Source organism: Macaca fascicularis, chromosome 20 (assembly GCF_037993035.2).
Source record: "Macaca fascicularis isolate 582-1 chromosome 20, T2T-MFA8v1.1".
NCBI lineage: Eukaryota > Metazoa > Chordata > Mammalia > Primates > Cercopithecidae > Macaca > Macaca fascicularis.
In genome coordinates this window covers 81,890,139-81,909,151 of record NC_088394.1, presented here as the reverse complement: position 1 = coordinate 81,909,151, position 19,013 = coordinate 81,890,139, and the positions used below count along the sequence as shown (strand labels likewise).

Here is a 19,013-nt window from a genome sequence, read left to right as displayed (position 1 = left end):
GGGGATACTGAGGTCAAAGAGACTGTCATTCCCAAGACTCTACAATGTGCCCCCTCTCTAGTCCACCCCACTGGTCTTATGGACGAGAACACAGAGACCCAGAGAGCAAATGGCCTTGCCCAAGGTCACATAGCAAGACCAGCAACCAAGTCTCCAGACCCCACATGCTCTTTTCCTGCCCCCAAACTGCCAGGGAATGTGGTTCTCAAAGTACAGTCAGAGGACCTGCAGCATCAAAGTCATCTTGGAGTTTGTTAAAACACATATTTCCAGGCCCCATTCTAGACCTGTTGAATTCAAATCTCTGAGGATGAGGCCCCGGAATCAGCATTTCAGCTGATTCCGCACTGAGAATGTTTTTGAGAGTTCGCTGCATCATTGCATGGATCCTGAAGGAATATCGTGTAATTTAGTTTGTTCACTAGAGGGAGCCAGTGCCCCAGGGACACAACCATGAGGCTTCCCTGAGAGCCCCAAAACAGCAAGTTTCCCATCTGGGACCAGGTGGCTAACAGCGATGGCTGCTGTTTAGGGGAGATCCTCAAGTCACTCCAGTCAATAGAATTCAGAAAAAAGGAGCATCTTAATTAGACAGGAGTCAGAAAACCTGAGTTCTAATGCAACCCCACCACCTGACCTTAAGCAGCCACATCTCTCAGATTCACTGCAGCCTAGGCAGAGCCTGTCACTCCCCAACCCTGTTTCCTCGTCTGTGAAGCAGAGCTTTGTATCCAAATGGCTTCTGAGACATGTTAATATCTACAAAACATTAGGAAGCTGGAGGTGATCTTGTCACACAGATGTTGAGAGGTTATTGTAATGGCTCTGCTATTATTCCATGGGTTTTATGGTACCACTCCACACATCGCATACTCTCTAGCCAGGGAATGCAATGGAGATTATTGTGCCTGCTTGCAAGGTCTGGAGCCAGGGCAGCCATATTGAGCCCAGGAGGGAAGATACTCAAGAAATACATGCTGAGGATGGCAGCACTAAAAATGGGAAGAGCCTCAGTTATTCACCATGTCATTGGCTTGCTGAATGACCAACCCCAGAGCTTCCCGACCTTGGAACTTCTTGTCATGTACGTTGATAAACCCCTGGCTAGTTTACCCCAGTTGGGGTTAAATCTTCTGTTCCTTGCAGCTGAAGGCATTCCATCTGGCTTGCTTCTCTCACATGATTGGCCCATTGTCTTCCTGGTGGCTAAGAAACATGACTTTCTCATGCCAACAGTGACCATGAGCACTGCATCAGACCGGGCTCCATGGCTGATACAAGGAGTCCTCAGGAGACAAAGCCCTGTCTTGGGAAGTGAGGTTGGAGAGACAAGACAGAGGGGCATGGGAAGTTGACAGCAAACCTAGAGCAGTCACAAGGACAAGGAATGGGGCAGTGAGTGCTCTGGCACTCAGTGTTCACAGTGGGCCTGACTGTGCGGGCACCAGGGAGGGCTTCCTGAAGGTAGGTCCAAATAATCATAGCGAAGGACCCTTCTGCAGCTGATTACCAACTCCTTCACTGTTCTACCATTCTTTAAGCTAAGTCCAAGATTTCTCAATTTGTACGGACCATGGTTTGTGATGAAAACTCTCCTCGCCAGAGAATTTCCATCCTTCTCTGTCCAACCATGAGGCCCCACGTGGAACTGGCATATTTCTTACATGGACGGCTGTCCTCCCTAGACCAGGGTTGATTCTGACCTACAGAACATTTCCATCATCACCGTAAGTTCTGTCGGAAAGCACTGCCTTTGAGCTGCCTTGAATCTATCTATCTTTATTTTATTTTATTATTTTATTTTTGAGACAGAGTCTCACTCTGCCACCTAGGCTGGAGTGCAATGGCACGACCTTGGCTCACTGCAACCTCTACCTCCTGGATTCAAGAGATTCTCCTGCCTCAGCCTCCCAACTACTGGGACTACAGGTGCCCGCCACCACGCCCAGCTAATTTTTGTATTTTTAGTAGAGATGCGGTTTTACCATGTTGGCCAGGCTGGTCTTGAACTCCTGACCTCAGGTGATCCTCTCACTAGGCCTCCCAAAGTGCTGGGATGACAAGCATGAGCCAATGTGCCTGGCCTGTCTGTCTGTCTGTCTGTCTGTCTGTCTATCTATCTATCTATCTATCTATCTATCTATCTCTAACTAACTAACACTGGCGCTTTAAGTTCAGAAGGTCTTATCCATTTCTGTTGGCCTCATAAGAGCCGGGTGAAATTTGGATCAATGTGATATTTTTCTCATTTGTATAAGGAAACTGGGGCTCAAAGAGCACCTTGCCCAAGGATCCACATCTGCAGCAGCAAAGCCAGGGCTCACCCCTGAGCTCTGGCTTGTCATTTTATGCCCATTTGCTACGTGATACTGCCTCCCCTTGAGGTTGAATCAGTTGAAGTGCCAGTTTCATCGAATGGATGAGGCATACTTTTAAACCCATAATCTTTAGAAGGAGAGCTCACAGTTTTGCAATTGCTACACTTTCCATAGATGAAGTACAAGGACTGTTGGAATCCACAGAATAACTATGCCTGTCTCTGAAACAACACCTGATTATTCTGGTAAAGAAATTGGGAGCTATTTATGAAGATGCCAAGACTGAGGCTTCCTCAAAAGAGCAATTATTTCATGGCAAAACTATAATTAGATTTTATCTGAAATAACAACTTTGCCATCCCTGAGCACAACTGAGGGGCAATCATGAAGATGGTCAGAGGCCCTGTATTGCCACCTACTGATTTCATTACAATCAGGGTAGGGATTAAAATCCAAAAGATTACTTCACCTTACCCTCTAAATATCATTGTCCTAAGAACTTGATTACTTTTTCTACAGCATAAATCCTACCCCACTGCTCCCTGTAACTCTTCACCTAAGACTGTAAAGCTGGCTTAAAAAGGTAGCGAGCAGCTGGGCGCGGTGGCTCACGCCTGTAATCCCAGCACTTTGGGAGGCCAAGGCGGGCAGATCACGAGATGAGGAGATCGAGACCATCCTGGCTAACACTGTGAAACCTGTGAAACCCTGTCTCCACTACAAATACAAAAAATTAGCTGGGTGTGGTGGCAGATACCTGTAGTCCCAGCTACTCGGGAGGCTGAGGCAGGAGAATGGTGTGAACCCGGGAAGCGGAGCTTGCAGTGAGCTGAGATCGCGCCACTGCACTCCAGCCTGGGAGACAGAGCGAGACTCCGTCTCCATCTCAACAAAAAAAAAAAAAAAGGAGGCAGCGAGGAGCAAGGTCATGTCTGTTTGTATAATGACGATGATGATAAATGTAATGATGATGGTGATGGTGGTGATGATGAGAGTGATAAAAGATGATGATGGTGATAATGGTGATGATGAAGATGGTGATAATGGTGGTGACGATGGTGGTAATGGAGGTGATGGTGATGATGCTGGTGATGATGATATGATAATGATTATGTTGGTGGTGATGGTGGTGGTAATGGTGATAGTGGTGACAGTGGTGGTGATAACAATGATGGTGATAATGATGGTGATGATGGTGATGACGGTGATGATGTAATAATTACTGTGGTAGTGATGACGATGGTGATGATAGTGAGGATGATGGTGATGGTGATGGCAGTGGTGATTATGGTAATGATGGTGATGATAATTGTGATGGTGATGGTGTGACAATGATTATGGTGTTGGTGATGGTGATGATGGTGATGGTGACGATGATGGTGATGGTAATGATAGTGATGATGGTGGTTATGATGATGATGGTGATAACTGTGATGATGATGTTAATGATAATAATTGTGATGGTGATGGTGTGACAATGATTATGGTGGTGGTGATGGTGACGATGGTGATGGTGGTGATGATGATGATGTGACAATGATTATGGAAGTGGTGATGATGGTGGTGCTGATTAGGTTAATGATAACAATCAAATTCATGATCATTGTCCTTTACTGGTGCTTGTGAAATACCAGTTACTGGGCTATGTGCTTCTCACATCTCACTTAGTTTTCTCCCTATGCCTGAGGCCTTCAACAAGGAGCATGAACTTCTAAATCATAGCTGCCTCCATGAGCTGGGACCCGCTGTACTTTCTCAACTCCCCAGCCACACTCCAGGTCAGTGGCTAGGATGGGGGCCTTTTCCCATCCCACTCAGCACAGTGCCCAGGGCACAACAGGTGAGGCTGGTTCTTCTAATGGACCCACCTTTCTGGGGTCCAAAAGCAGACCACAGAGTCCAAAGAATTTCTACCAGAACCTCTGAAAGCAGCCACTCTGTAGAAGAGGGGCCCTAGGATCATGGCTACTGAGCTCAGACAACCCCTCCTGGTGGCTTTCCCCAACAAAACCCCTTTCACGTCCTTGGGGACCTCAATGGCCTGCCCAGTCACCCCCTAATATAGCTTGGATGTTGTCCCCCACAAATCTCATGGTGAACTGTAAACCCCAATGTTGGAGGCAGGGCCTGGTGGGAGGTGACTGGATCACAGAGGTGGATTTCTCATGAATGGTTTAGCGCCATCCCCTTGGTGCTGTCCTCACAATAGTGAGTGAGTACTAGCTGTTTTAAAGTAGGTAGCACTTCCCCTCACTCTCTCTGTCTCTTGCTTCCACGCCTGCCATGTGACGTGCCTGCTCCAACTTCACCTTCCGCCATGAGTAAAGGCTCCCTGAGGCCTGCCCAGAAGCCAGGCAGATGCCAGTGCCATGCTTGTACAGCCCGCGGAACCATGAGCCAATTAAATCTCTTTTCTTTGTAAATTATCCAGTCTCAGGTATTTCTTTACAGCAATGCAAGAACAGCTTAATACAGCTTTCCTTTCTCTACTGTTTTGTGTGTGTCTTGGGCATTTGTTGTAGTCCATCTTTAGCTCCCAGAAGAGGAGCTCCCAGAGGGAGAAATTTGTGTCTAGTTTGTTTCTGCATCGTCTGCATCTAAGAGGGTCTGACACACAGGTGCTCCATAGATGTTTGTTAAATGAATCACTTAACTAGTTCTCGGTTTCAAGGTTCATGGGGCTTCTAAAGATTCCTAACTTAGAACCCGGAATAACTCGGGCCCTGGAAGAATCTGGTTCCACAGGTTTAGGGAAGAAAAAGCCATGCGGCGTCATTTCTGTCATCCAATTCATGGTGTGTTTCCCTTTTCTCAGTAGAAATTACATGAGGTGCTGTTTATGCCCGCTTACAGCATTCCCCTGCAGAAGCCATTCAGTCAGGGACTTTGACAGTAAATCAGAATTAAAGACTTGGAAAAAGAGACTCAGTTTCCCACCCCTGATGGTTCCCAAGAGGAGAGGGAAACAGGATATCCCGCTTCATGTGGCAACTGGCACACACGGTCTGTTATTATTGGCACCAGCTCCCCTAGGAATCTCTTGTGCATCGAATCCTCTATTGGTGTCTGCTTCTTGGAGGACCTGAATGAGCACATGAGCACACCTGTCTAATATGCCTGACGTAACCTGGGTGATGCTTCCAACATCTCTGCAGCCACTGTCTGGGTTGGCTGTGACCGTGGTCTTAGAACCAATGTTCAAAAGCATGCTGTTTGGGTAGCACTTTGAAGTTGTTTGATTGATTGATTGAGACAGGGTTTCACTCTGTCATCCAGGCTAGAGTGCAGTGGCACCATCTCGTCTCACTGCAACCTCCACCTACCAGATTCAAGAGATTCTCCTGCCTCGGCCTCCCAAGTAGCTGGGCCACTTTGAAGTCTTGTAATTCTACTGGAAACTTCAGAAAATATATGTTCAAAGGTATTCCTACCAGGAGAGCCCCTGGCGAAACTGTAGACCGAAGAGCCTGCCGGAGTGGCCAAGGCGCCCTCTGGGAAAAGGACGTTTCACAATGACTCGCTGTCATAAAGCACAAACCCAAAACCAGAAGCAGCTACAAAGCAGCTTCTTCTATACCTCAGCACATTCTTCCTCATCCTTGTGACTGGAGTTTTCTAGAATCCACCAGCAACGTTTTGATTCATCTTCTGGTTTTGATGTGCTGTTCTGCACCTTTGAAAGAGGAAACGGTCAGGAAACCTCAGAGCAGGGTTTTGTTTGTTTGTTTGCATCTGTTTTCTTTAATTTTTTTTTTTCTTTTTTTTTTTTTTGAGACAGAGTCTCGCTCTGTCACCCAGGCTAGAGTGCAATGGTGCGATCTCGGTTCACTGCAACCTCCGCCTTCCCTGCCTCAGCCTCTCAAGTAACTGGGATCACAGGAGCCTGTCACCATGCCCGACTAATTTTTTGTATTTTTAGTAGAGACAGGGATTCACCGTGTTAGCCAGGATGGTCTGGATCTCCTGATCTCGTGATCCGCCCGCCTCAGCCTCCCAAAGTGCTGGGATTACAGGCGTGAGCCACTGCGCCCGGCCTCTTTAATCTTTAGGAATAAAAATGGTGGCAGCTCTCCCTCAAAACGCTCCCTGCCGATGGATGGGTGAAGCTCTCTGTTCTCTGGAAGGAGCACAGACCACAGGGAAAGGGAAATAAAGAAAAGCAGCTGGAGGGTTGCAAATCCAGACCTCCGTGGAGCTCGGGGAAGGCAGGGGAACCTTGCTGCGGGGTTCTGGTGATTGCTGTTGACTGTGCTTGCCAAGGCCCTGGGCTCTGAGCTACACCCTCCCCCTGCGTGGTCACATTTAACCCTCAGGGACGTGGTGTGATGTCCCCATCTTACATACGAGCCAACAGACACTCACGGAGCTGATGCTGCTTCCAGGAAGTGGGGTGGTCAAGGCCCTTAACTGTCACCCCAAAGGATCCCACTGTGTCCACAGCCCCAGATCTCTGACCTCAAGGGCTCACCAGCCAGCAAGAAGATGGGCTCCAAGCACCGAGACCAGCGGAAACCAGTCACTCCCAGGCATGGCCAGGTGCTGCTGCGGCCACAGCCTCCGTTCCAACATGCACTCACTCTGTGGTCTTGGACAGGTGACTTCCCCTCTCTGGCCCTCAATCTCCTCATATGCAAAGTGGGGTTCTAGGTGCTAGACGGTGGGGTGGATAAAAACAGGGGCTTCAGAGCCAGACCACCAGGGCTCAAATCCGGGCTCTGATGCTTCTCACTGAATGAACCTTGACCGGGTTACTCAACCTGTCTGTGCCTCAGTTTTACCACCTGCAAAATAGGTATAAGAGTCCCCTATGATAGGTTTGTTATGAGGATTCGAGAGTTGCTGGATGCAAGCACTTAATGAGCACCAGCTGTGTTTAACTGCATCTAAAACAAAGGGGGAAGAGAAGGGACCTCCAAACTCCCTGCACATGTGTGAGTGTTACGAGACCCCTCCCCCAATTCCATTTATACCTTCTTTCTTTCTTTCTTTTTATTTTTTTATTTTACTTTATGATCTGGGATACCTGTGCAGAACGTCCCGCTTTGTTACATAGGTATACATGGGCCATGGTGGTTTGCTGCACCTATCAACCCTTCATCTAGGTTTTAAGTCCCACATGCATTACGTATTGGTCCTAATGCTCTCCCTCCCCTTGTCCCCCACCCCTCAATAGGCCCCAGTGTGTGATGTTCCCCTCCCTGTGTCCATGTGTTCTCATTCTTCAACTCCCACTTACGAGTGAGAACATGCGGTATTTGGTTTTCTGTTCCTGGTTAGTTTGCTGAGGATGATGGTTTCCTGCATGTAACTCAGAACCTGGCTTCACTAGAAATGCCACTAGAAACACATCCGGACAGCCAATCTGCAGCTTCTCCATGGCCAGCTTGCACCAGGCCCTGAGCAGCATGACTTAACGAACAAGGTGTCCAGACAGGGGCTTCACCAAGCCCCTTCTCCTTGACTATCCACTTAGGATACGATTTCTTCAATGCCCTCTTTTCTAAAGTGCATGAGAAAATGTTAGTGAACTTGAAGACAACAGCAAGAAACATGATCTGAAATAACACACAGAGAGAATAAAGACCGAAAGCAATGGGCCAGGCACAGTGGCTCATGCCTGTAATCCCTTGGGAGGCCACAGTGGGAGGACAGCTTGAGCCTAGGAGTTTGAGACCAGCCTGGGCAACATAGTGAGACCCTGTCACTACAAAAAATATAAAAATTAGCCAAACATGGTGGTGTGTACCTACAGTCCCAGCTACTTAGAGGGCTGAAGTGGGAGGCTTGAGCCTGGGAGGTTGGTGCTGCAGTGAGCCATAGCTATGGCACTGTACTCCAACCTGAGCAACAGAGTGAGACCTTGTCTTAAAAAAAAAAAAAAGGCTGAAAAACATAAGCAGATCGTTTGTGAGGTGTGGGACATCAAGCACCCTAACATATGTGTCATTAGAGGCCCTTAGGATGGGGAGGAGGGTACGGAAAAAAAAATGCTTAAAGAAATGTCTAAAAAATACCTAAATTTAATGAAAACTCAGCCCCCACATATCTAAGAAGCTCCACAAATATCAGCACAAGAAATGAAAAAAACCACAAGACCATCATTATCAAATTACTCAAAACCAGTGATCAAGGTGAAATCTTAAAGGCAACCAGAGGGGGGTAAAATATTAGGTAAAGAGGAACAAAGATAAGAAGGAAAGACTTCTTATACTATATGTGAAGCAGTATAAGAACATTTGAGAGTGAGCTGTGATAAGTTAGATACGCGTACAACAAACCGCCAGAGTAACACAGCAGAGTTAAAGCTAATAAGCCAGCAATGGAGATAAGTGTACCATTAAAATAATATTCCATCTAAAAGAAGGCAGAAAAAGGAACAAAGAACAGTAGAGACAAATAGAAAATATCTTCCAGATTGGTAGATTGAAACTCAACCATGTCAACCACATTAAAATAAATGACCTAAACACTGAAAAAGCACATACTGTGAGACTGAATAAAAATGCAAGACTGAGCTTTAGTCTATCAGAAACTCACTTTAAATAGGTATATACACAAATATGTTAAAAGTGCTACAGGCGGGTGGGGAGGGCCAGGAGAGACACAGTGTTAGGCTAACACCACAGACAGCAGGGTAGGCCATATTGATATCTGACAAAGTAGATTTTATAGCAAGAATATGACCAGGGAGAAAGGGCCATTTCATAAAGATTAAGGGGTCAATTCATTAAGAGGACACACAAGCCTATATGTTATCCACCTAATAACAAAACTTTGAAATACGTGATTGAACTGCGAAGAAAATAGGCACTTTCACAACTATTGTCAGAGAGTTCAGCACCCCTCTCTCAGTAATTGACAGAATAACAAAAATAAGCAAGGATATAGAAGACCTAAACACCACTATCCATCCAGCAAACACTCCATCCAACAACAGCATAACACACATTCTTTGAAAGTGCATGCAGAATGTTTACCAAAGTAAACAATATTTGGGTCATGAAACAAGTTTTAATAAACTCAAAATAATTTAAGTCATATGATGTATTTTCTTTGACCACACGAAATTAAAATGACTAATAACAAAATGATCTCTAGAAAAATCTAAGATTTAGAATGCAATTGACACACTTCTAAAAAACATATGCGTCAAATGAAAAATGAAAATAGGAGTTAGAAAGTATGTTAAATGGAATGAAAATGAAAACACAGTGTATCATAATCTGAGTAATGATACTGACGCACAACTTCAAGAGAAATGTAGAGCATCCAACCCATCTAATAAAAAGAAAAAATGCCCAAATGAATGACCTGATTTCCACCTAAGAAACCAGAACAAGAAGTGTGGGGTAAAACCAACACAAGCAAAAGAAGGGAAATCATGAAGATAAGATCAGAAATGAAAGAAATAGAAACTAGAAGACAATACCAAAATCATATAAACCAAAACTGGTTCTTTGATAGATCAATAATATTAATAAACCTCTAACCAAACTAACAAGGAAAAAAAAAGAGAAGATACAAATTACCAAAGTTAGAAATGAAAGAGGTAACATTAACATAAATTCTACAGATGGTAGAAGTATAAGTGAAAATTATAAACAATTTCAATAAATTTGACACTTTAAGTGAAGTTGACAAATTTCTTGAAAAACACAAAGTTCACTCAAAGAAAAAATCTGAATATCCATACATTTATTAAAGACAGGCTTTTTGCAGTTAAAACCCTTCCCAGAATGAAAGCATCAGATTCAAATGGATTCACTTATCAATTCTACTAAACATTTAAGGAAGAAATAACGTCAATTCTTCACAAATTACATTATAGCAATTGAAGAGGAGGGAATATTTTCCTACTCATTTTATGAAACTGGTATTACTTTAATACCAAAACTATTTCTTTTCTTGTAATGTCTTGTAAATGTCTTGTAAAGACCTGCCTGACCAACTTAGTGAGACCCCGTTTCTACTAAAAAATAGAAAAAGATATTACAAGAAAAGAAAACGATAGACCAATATCATTCACAAACACAGATCAAAAGTTTTTAACAAAGTTTTAGCAAATTAAGCCCAATAATATAAAAACACTGGAAAACCCCAACAATATATAAAAGGAATAAGACAATATTATGAAGCAGAGGCTATTGCAAGAATATAAGGTTGGTTTAACATACAAAAGTCAACAGCTAATTTACCATATTAACAGACTATAAAAGAAATATCATATGATCATCTCAATAGATGCAGCAAAAGCATTTAACAAAATCTGACATCCATTTCTTATTTTTAAAACCCTTAACAAATTTGAAATAGAAAGAAACTTCCTCAACTTGATAAGGGCATTTAAGATAACATTACCCTAAGTAGGGAAAGATGAAATACTTTGTCCTAAGGTGTGGAAAAAGGGAAGGAGGTCCACTCTCACTACTTCTATTCAACATTTTACTAAACATTCTTCTAATTTGTGCAATAAGGGAATAAAAAGAAATAAAAGGCTTCTGTATGAGAAAAGATGACATGATGCTTCATGTCAAAAATCTAGTAAAATCTACAACAAAGCTAGTAGAACTAATATGTAAATTTAGCAAGATTGCAAGTTACAAGACCAATATAAAAAAATCAATTATATTTGTACATACTAGCAAAATCCAAAATTGAAATTTAAAACAATACCATTGACAATACTATTCAAAGATATGAAAACCTAGGAACAAATCAGTCAAAAGATGTACAAGCATGTACACTGGAAACTACAAAAAATTTCTAGGATAACCTAAATTAATGAAGAGATGGACCATGTTCATGAGTCAGAAGACTCTTCAACACAATCTCAATTAAAATACATGTTTGTGTTTTTTTTTTTTTTTAAAGAAAGAAATTTACAAGCTGATTTTAAAGTATATGAAAATGCAAAGGACCTTGAATAGCCAAAACAACTCTGGGAAAGAAGATAGCTGGAGGACTTACACCAACTAGTTCCAAAACTAATTACAAAGCTATAGTAATCAAGACAGTGTGGCATAAGTGTAAAGATAGACAAGTACATCAGTGGAACAGAACAGAGTTCAGAAATAGACCCACTTGTATACTGACCAACTGATTATTGACAAGGGTGCAAAGGCAATTCAGTGGAGAAAGGTGGTCTTCTCAACAAATGGTGCTAGAAAACATCTATATCTATATGCAAAAAAAGAAGAAAAAGAAAAAACTAAACTTAAAATCCATATATTGTATGATATATAAAAATTAACTCCAAATGGATTATATACTTCAATGTAAAACCTGAAACTATAAGATTTCTTTCTTTTTTTTGTTTTTTTGTTTGTTTGTTTTTGAGTCAGGGTCTCACTCTGTTGCCTAGGCTAGAGTGCAATGGTGCAATCGTGGCTCACTGCAGCCTTGAACTCCTTGGCTCTAGCAATCCTCCCACCTCAGTCTCCTAAGTAGCTGGGACTACAGGTATGTGCCACCATACCTGACTATGTTTTTCTATTTTTTGGAAGAAACAGGGCCTCACTATGTTGGTCAGGCTGGTCTCGGACTCCTAGCCTCAAGCAATCCTCTCACATTAGCCTCCCAAAGTGCTGGGGTTACAGGCATGAGCCATCATGACTAGCAAAACTATAAAATTTCTAGGAAAAAACACAGGAGAAATGTTTTGTTACCTTCAGTTCAGTGAAGGTTTCTTACATATGACACCAAAGCATGCCCCATAAAAGAAAAAGTTGACAAACCAAGAACTTCATCAAAATTAATAATTTCTTTCTTTGAAAAACATTGTTAATACCAGAAAAGACAAGCCACAGACTGGGAGAAAACATTTACAAATACCTACCTGATAAAAGGTTTGTATCAAAAATATATACAGAACTCTCAAAACTCAATAATAAGGCCAGGTGCAGTGACTCATGCCTGTAATCCCAGCACTTTGGGAGGCTGAGGCGGGTGGATCACTTGAGACCAGGAGTTCAAGACCAGCCTGGCCAACATAATGAAACCCCATCTCTACTAAAAACACACAAAAAGTAGCTGGGTGTGGTGGCATGCACCTGTAGTCCCAGCTACTTGGCAGGCTGAGGCAGGAGAATCACCTGAACCTGGGAGGTGGAGGTTGTAGTGAGCCGAGATCACGCCACTGCACTCCAGGCTGGGCAACAGAGCGAGACTCTCTTTCAAAAAAAACCAAAAAACAAAAAACAAAAAACTCAATAATATGAAAATAATCCAATTTTTGTAAATGGGTAAAAAGAGTTAAATAAACACTTTACCAAAGAAGAGACATGGAAATCAAATAAGCTTGTGAAAGAAGCTCAATATCATAGTTATTAGGGAAATGCAAGGTAAACCATAATGTCTAAAATGCCGTGTTAAAAAAAAAGTCTACAATTTAAAGGACTGGCCATACCAAGTATTGACAAGGATGTGGAGCAACAGGAGCCCACATACCCTGAATATAAAATGGGAATATAAAATGGTACAATCACTTCGAAAAACAGTTTGGAAGTTTCTCAAAAAGTTAAACATGCACCTACCATATGACCCAGTCATCCCCCTCCTAGGCATTTACTTAAGAGAAATGAATACATATGTATTAGTTTTCTATTGCTGCCGTAATGAATTACCACACACTTCGCAGCTGAAACAGCACCTATCGATTATCTCAGTGTGCTTGAGTCTCAAGACCAGGCAGGCTTGGTGGGGTTCTTGGCTCAGGGTCTCACAAGTCCAAAGTCAAGGTGTCAGCAGGGCTGTGTCCTTCTCTGGAGGCCCTGGGGAAGAATCCACTTCAAGCTTGTTCAGGTTCTTGGCAGAGATCGGTTCCTGGGACTCTCGGTCTGGGGTCTCCATTCCCTAGGTGGCTGTCAGTTCCTTATGTTGGCCTCATCCCCTATCACATTGTTCCCTCCATCTTCAACCCAGCAGTGACACATGGAGTCCTTCTCTGACCTTCTGCCTCCTCTCTCTCACTTTCTGCCTCCTCTCTCTCCAGCCAGAGAAACTTCTCTGCCTTTAAAGGCTTGTGTGATTAGATTGGGCCCACCCAAAGAACCCAGGACAAACCCCCTATCATAAAGTTCCTCACCCTAATTATATGAATTCTTTTTGCCATATAATGTAGCATATCCACAGGTCCTAGAGATAAGAGCACAAACATCCCGGAGGGAGGAGAGGTAGGGCATTCTGCCTACCACAGCACACGCTATTCCTGAAAACGCTTGTACACAGATGTTCAGAGCAGCTGTTTGTAATCACCAAAACCCAGAAACAACACTAAAAGTAAGTGGATAAAGAAATTGTGGTATATGCATATAATATGATACTACTCAGCAAAAAACAGAATGAACAATTGATTCATGCTATGTCTTAGTCAGTTCCTGCTGCAATAACCATGGATTTTAAACTGGGTGACCTATAAATAACAGAAATTTATTGCTCACAGTTCTGGAGACTGGGAAGTCCAAGATTAAGGCACCAACGGATTCAGTGTCTGGGGAGGGCTTGCTCTCGGCTTTGCAGATGGCACCTCTCGCTTTGTCCTCACATGGCAGAAGGAACCGCAAAGGGACTAACCCACGCCCTGAAGCCCGCCTATCCGGGCACAAATTCAATCCCCCAGGGTGGAGCCCTCCTGACTGATGACCTCCCAAGGCCCCACTTCTTAGTACCATCACCTTGGAGGTTAAGTTCCAACGTGTGAATTTTGGGGGAGATACATTTGGACCACAGCACACTGCAACACAGACGAATTGTGTTCAGTAAGAGAAGCCAGACACCTCCCCGCCCCAGCACCATCACCACCAAAAAAAAATACAAACTATGTATTTCCATTTTTATAGAATTCTAGAAAATGCAAACTGACACACAGTGACAGAAAGCAGACCCGTGATTGCCGGGGCTGGAGGTGGAGTGCAACAAGGAAGAGCAGGTGGGGGGATGAAAGCCAGGCTTGAGTGAACTTTTGGGATAATGAGTCTGTTCCTTGTCTTGAGTGTGTCGACGATTTCAAGGATACACGCGTATACAGAGCGTATCAAATTGCACACTTTAAATATGTATGGCTCATCATATGTCAATTACACCTCAATAAAACTGGTATCGAAAGGCAGTTCTCTAAAATGGGGTAAATATTTCATCAAAAGAGCGAGAGAAGGCACAAATATAGCAAACGTTAAGTTGTTGAAGTCAGATAGTAGCTGTACAGGTGATCCTTGTACTAATCTTTCAACTTCTCCAAATACTTGAAAATTTTCACGATAAAAAAAGCTACAATGAAAGAACATACGCTTGGGAGTCAAAACTCCAAGAGACGAAATGTGATTCTGGCATCTCCCAGCTGTGTAAACTTGGGCGAGTGGCATCTCCCGTGTGAAATGTCCTGATCATCACATGAAGCTCTTCGGATTGCAAGCATTAAACTGGATCAATGCATGGAGCTGGCTTAGCAGGAACCTGGGGTGTGCTGAACACTCCACAGACGTCACCTTCATTATGAAGTTCACCTTCCTTATCTGAGAGGTACAGAGACTGTGAATCAGCAAGGCTGAGACCTAACTAAGGTTACACAGCTAGTACCAGGTCTCTCTCCCCATGTAAAACTACCATTAGGGGACACTCAGTGGCTCCCACGTTTTAGAACCCTGAAGTAAATAGGTTATGCAAAGAGTGGTCACGCCATCATACCTAGGATGAGGCCCTCACTCTGGCCAACAAAGGAAGCCAGACCTAGCACCCAGACATATTTTTAACAGGGTGTAAATGTGCGTTTTGCATATTTTATGTTTTTCATAGTTCAAGGCAGGGGCCCCAACCAAAATTAGGTATTTAAAAATTTGTTTAGACAGGTAAAAGAGAAGCCATGCCTTCAGGGCCACCCGGAGATTTCATGGCTGAGCTGGGACTTGAACCTACTCCCATCGGTTTCCTTCCACCCTCCCTCCTTCCATCCCTCCTTTCTTCCCCCACTCTCCCTCCCTCTCCTACCTCCATCCTCTCTCCTTCCTTCCTCCTTCCCTCCATCCCTCTTTCCTTCCTCTCTTACTTTGTCTTTCTTCCTTCCGACATTTACTGAACACATCATCTGCTAGACATTCACGGCAGTGGAAAAAGACAGTATCTCTGCTCTCTTGGGCAGGAGAGCCACTTGGGGGACACCAGTACCCTTTTACTGCATTTTCAAATCAAGATATAATCTATCTGCCATACCATTTGCCATTTTAAAGTCACAATTCAGCAGTTATTAACATCGTCACAATGGTGTGGAGCTATCACAAACTCCTTCTGTTTCCGGGATTTGCCACTCCTGATTTTACAACCTTGGCAAATGATGCCACTGCTCAGTGCCTCAGTTTCCCCACAGGTAAAATGGAGAAAGCCACCCCTACTCTGCTGGTTATCATAGCGCTAACTCGAGGATGCACTGACAGGCATGTAGTGGCATCCCAAGCAGCAGCTGCCGTCCTTACTTACGTGATTAGTCTTGGGCCTCGTGTGGGCTTAGGGAGCTGAACATTCCAGAAACCACCTTCCAGAAACTTACAGCCTCATAGAGGAACTCACTATGAATTGCAAGAGAGAGAAAAAGCAGAAAGAACAGCTTCCCTGGGAGTTGTTCTCACAGGGACAGTGCGTGTTCGGACCTGAGCATTCTGATGGTACCGCCGCTGTAACACCTGACTCCAGAGCCACGTGCTAGCACCCCACGCTGGCCTTTCCCCCACGCTCTGTGTTTCCAAATTCTAAAGAAAGGTGTTTATGAGACCGAGGGAGTGGGCATTTCGCCTACTGGGCAGGAAATTGAAAACAGCTGCTATTGTTTCCATTTCGCAGGGCAAGGATTTTCATTTTTCATTCCAAATCCTGGCCCTTCTTCTTTCGCCTCTGAAGAAGTGACAGTGGGGTGGTGCTCGTTCCACCGGGACCCTGACATGAGCCACTGCCGGGGGCTGGGTGCCACAGGCTGACCCCCAGAACGCACTCAGCGTCTCCAAACCTCAGTGCCTGAGACCGATGCTCCAACGCCCAGCCTGGTGCTAGGGTCTAGTACCAACTGGCTCCACCTGTCTGGCCCCTACCACAGACTTTCTGCTCCAGACTCACTGGCTGGACTGCGGTCTCACATTGTCTTTTTCTATCTCTGTACCCAGACACTCATCCAGCACCCAGCGGGTCCTCTTAAATGCCTATGGAGTGAAATAAATAGACCAGGCACCCATAGCTTCCATTTGTGAAATCCTGCACAGAATAAAACCCAAACGCAACTGTACCCGCGTGTGTTCTCAATAAGCCACAAGCAGAAACAACGTGACAAATACTTAGTCCCCAAAGACAAACTGGAACTGACTCTCTAGTCTTCTCAAAACGAATAGCCCCGAGCAAAACTGGAACAGCAGAATATCCTCCCAGCCTGGGCCAGTATTTCAGTTTGACTCTTGGCTGTATTAGAATGGATGCAACGTCTCCAACCAAAACCAGATGTACTTTCTGCTTCCTCTAGAGCAAGCTTCTGACTCAGGTCCAGCGGAGATGGGATCACCATATTCCAGGACTCCAGGTAAGTCCAGCGTCAGACCCTGGAAGATGTGGGAGGCTGTTTGAGTACAGGGGATGGGACAGGCCCCAGCATGTGTCTTTCCATGAATGAGAAGCGATACCCCTCTTAGCAGGTGGCACCTGGATCTCCGCTTGTACCTGGTTCCGCTGTGCGCACACACACCTGCTGGGTCTCGGTTTCTCACCTGACAGGATCCACAGAGCACCACACTCCCTTCTTGGGAGGAAAGTCCAGCCCCTGCTGAAGGCCTGTTGCACAGAATCGCAGAGTGTAAGAAAGCACTCTCTGATTTAGATCTTTGCTGCCCCAGGCATTTGCAGCCTCTGATAGCAATGACAAGGGACATTTTGTGACAAACAATGGCATTTTCATTCTGTGACCTCAATTCAAAAGGTCAGAAATGTGCCCTGACCATTCCCTGGAGAGTTTGCTGCAGGTTGGGCATCCTTGAAATTATGCTGCTGGACCCAGACAGACCTGGCTGTAAACCAGCCCCGCCTCTGCCTCCTGTGTGATGCGGAGCACAGGCCATGGCCTCTCTGAGTCCAGTCCCGGTCCTGGCTCTGCCACTTGTTAAGCACAGGACCTCGGACAAGTGTGTTTCTCCACGTTCAATGTCCACATGTCAACAGTCATCGCTATTTCTTTTCTTTCTTTTTTTTTGAGACGGAGTTTTGCTCTTGTTGCCCAGGCTGGAGTGCAATGGCGCCATCTCGGCTCACCGCAACCTCCACCTCCCAGGTTCAAGTGATTCTTCTACCTCAGCCTCCTGAGTAGCTGGGATTACAGGCATGCGCCACCACGCCCGGCTACTTCTTTTTGTATTTTTAGTAGAGACGGGGTTTCTCCATGTTGGTCAGGCTGGTCTCAAACTCCTGACCTCAGGTGATCCATCACCCTTGGCCTCCCAAAGTGCTGGGATTACAGGCGTGAGTCACCGCGCCCAGCTAACTCATTGTTATTTCAACTCTGACTGGTCGTGAGGATCACATGGGAGTTCATTTCAGTCCTCGGCCCAGGGGCTGGCACACCGGAAGCAGGCAGTCAGCGCAGGCTGTTACTACAATCCCACAGGGCCATGTTGAGACAGTGGGCAGCAGATGTTAGGAATGTGGCCTTTGAAACCAGCAGTGCTGGGGCGAAGCGTGGTTCTTCCACTTGCTCACTGTGTGGGAAGCAGGGGGTTGCGCCTCCCAAGCTAGCCCTTACTTTCCTCCTCTGTAAAATGGGGATAATAACAGCCCCCGTCACACAGGAGCTGGTGCTTTCCTATCGGAAGCAGACAATGCGCTTCACATTTTCGTGCAATGCCTGGTGCCGGAACTTTGTTCTTCACCCATCCGCGCTACCCATCACAGAACCCACTCCAAACAGCGACTCCCGTGTGTGTGTCCTCAAGCTTTAAGGAGTAACCAAGTCTCCCCGACCACATTCTGAAAGTGCATTCGTCTTTCTTTTATGAGCTGCCGTCCTGCAAGGAGGCCTTGAAGCCAGCTTCTTGTGAAAGAGCGGCTATAGGTAAATGGTTAAACGACTGAAAGCAATCAGGCCCAGAATCATTCAAGAAATGGGGCCGGATGCGGTGGCTCACGCCTGTAATCCTAGCACTTTGGGAGGCCGAGGTGGGTGGATCACCTGAGGTCAGGAGTTCCAGACCGGCCTGACCAACAAACACAGTGGAACTTCATCTCTACTAAGAATACAAAAATTACCTGGGTGTGGTGGTGCGCCTGTAATCCCAGCTACTTGGGAAGCTGAGGAGGGAGAATCGCTCGAACCTGGGAGGCAGAGGTTGCAGTGAGCCGAGATCACGCCACTGCACTCCAGCCTGGGCGACGGAGTGAGACTCTGTCTCAATAAAATAAAAATAAGAAATGAGCCACCATCCAGCTGTTGATGAGAAAGTGAAGATCCAGGAAACTTGGGCTAAGGAGAGCTACCACATCTGCACACAAACCTTATTTCTGAGCTTCCTGACAGAGCAAAAAGGGAACATGACAAGCTCTCAGCTAATAAAAACGGCATCATCACTGAACAGGGACTCATTTATTCCTGAGACCTAACTCTGGGATACGTCTCTCTGGGACTTTCATATGAGTGACACATTTGAGAGTAGATTGGCCAAAGGAAGGGAGGACAGAAGG

The 19,013-nt window shown here is 45.0% G+C and overlaps 1 long non-coding RNA gene across 7 annotated transcripts in view; it reads right to left on the bottom strand.

The window, feature by feature from the left end:
• The window catches only part of LOC135968708 (uncharacterized), a 399,823-nt gene that overhangs the window by 350,661 nt on the left and 30,149 nt on the right, over positions 1 to 19,013 (bottom strand). For 2 of the 7 annotated variants that reach the window (XR_012429201.1, XR_012429202.1), the window contains exon 3: positions 5,896 to 5,991. The exons of 4 other annotated variants lie outside the window; for them this stretch is intronic. This is a non-coding gene — a long non-coding RNA (uncharacterized lncRNA). Of the gene's footprint in view, positions 1 to 5,895; positions 5,992 to 14,136; positions 14,828 to 19,013 lie in introns of those variants that run through there. One more of the 7 variants, XR_012429200.1, reaches the window with a different exon arrangement.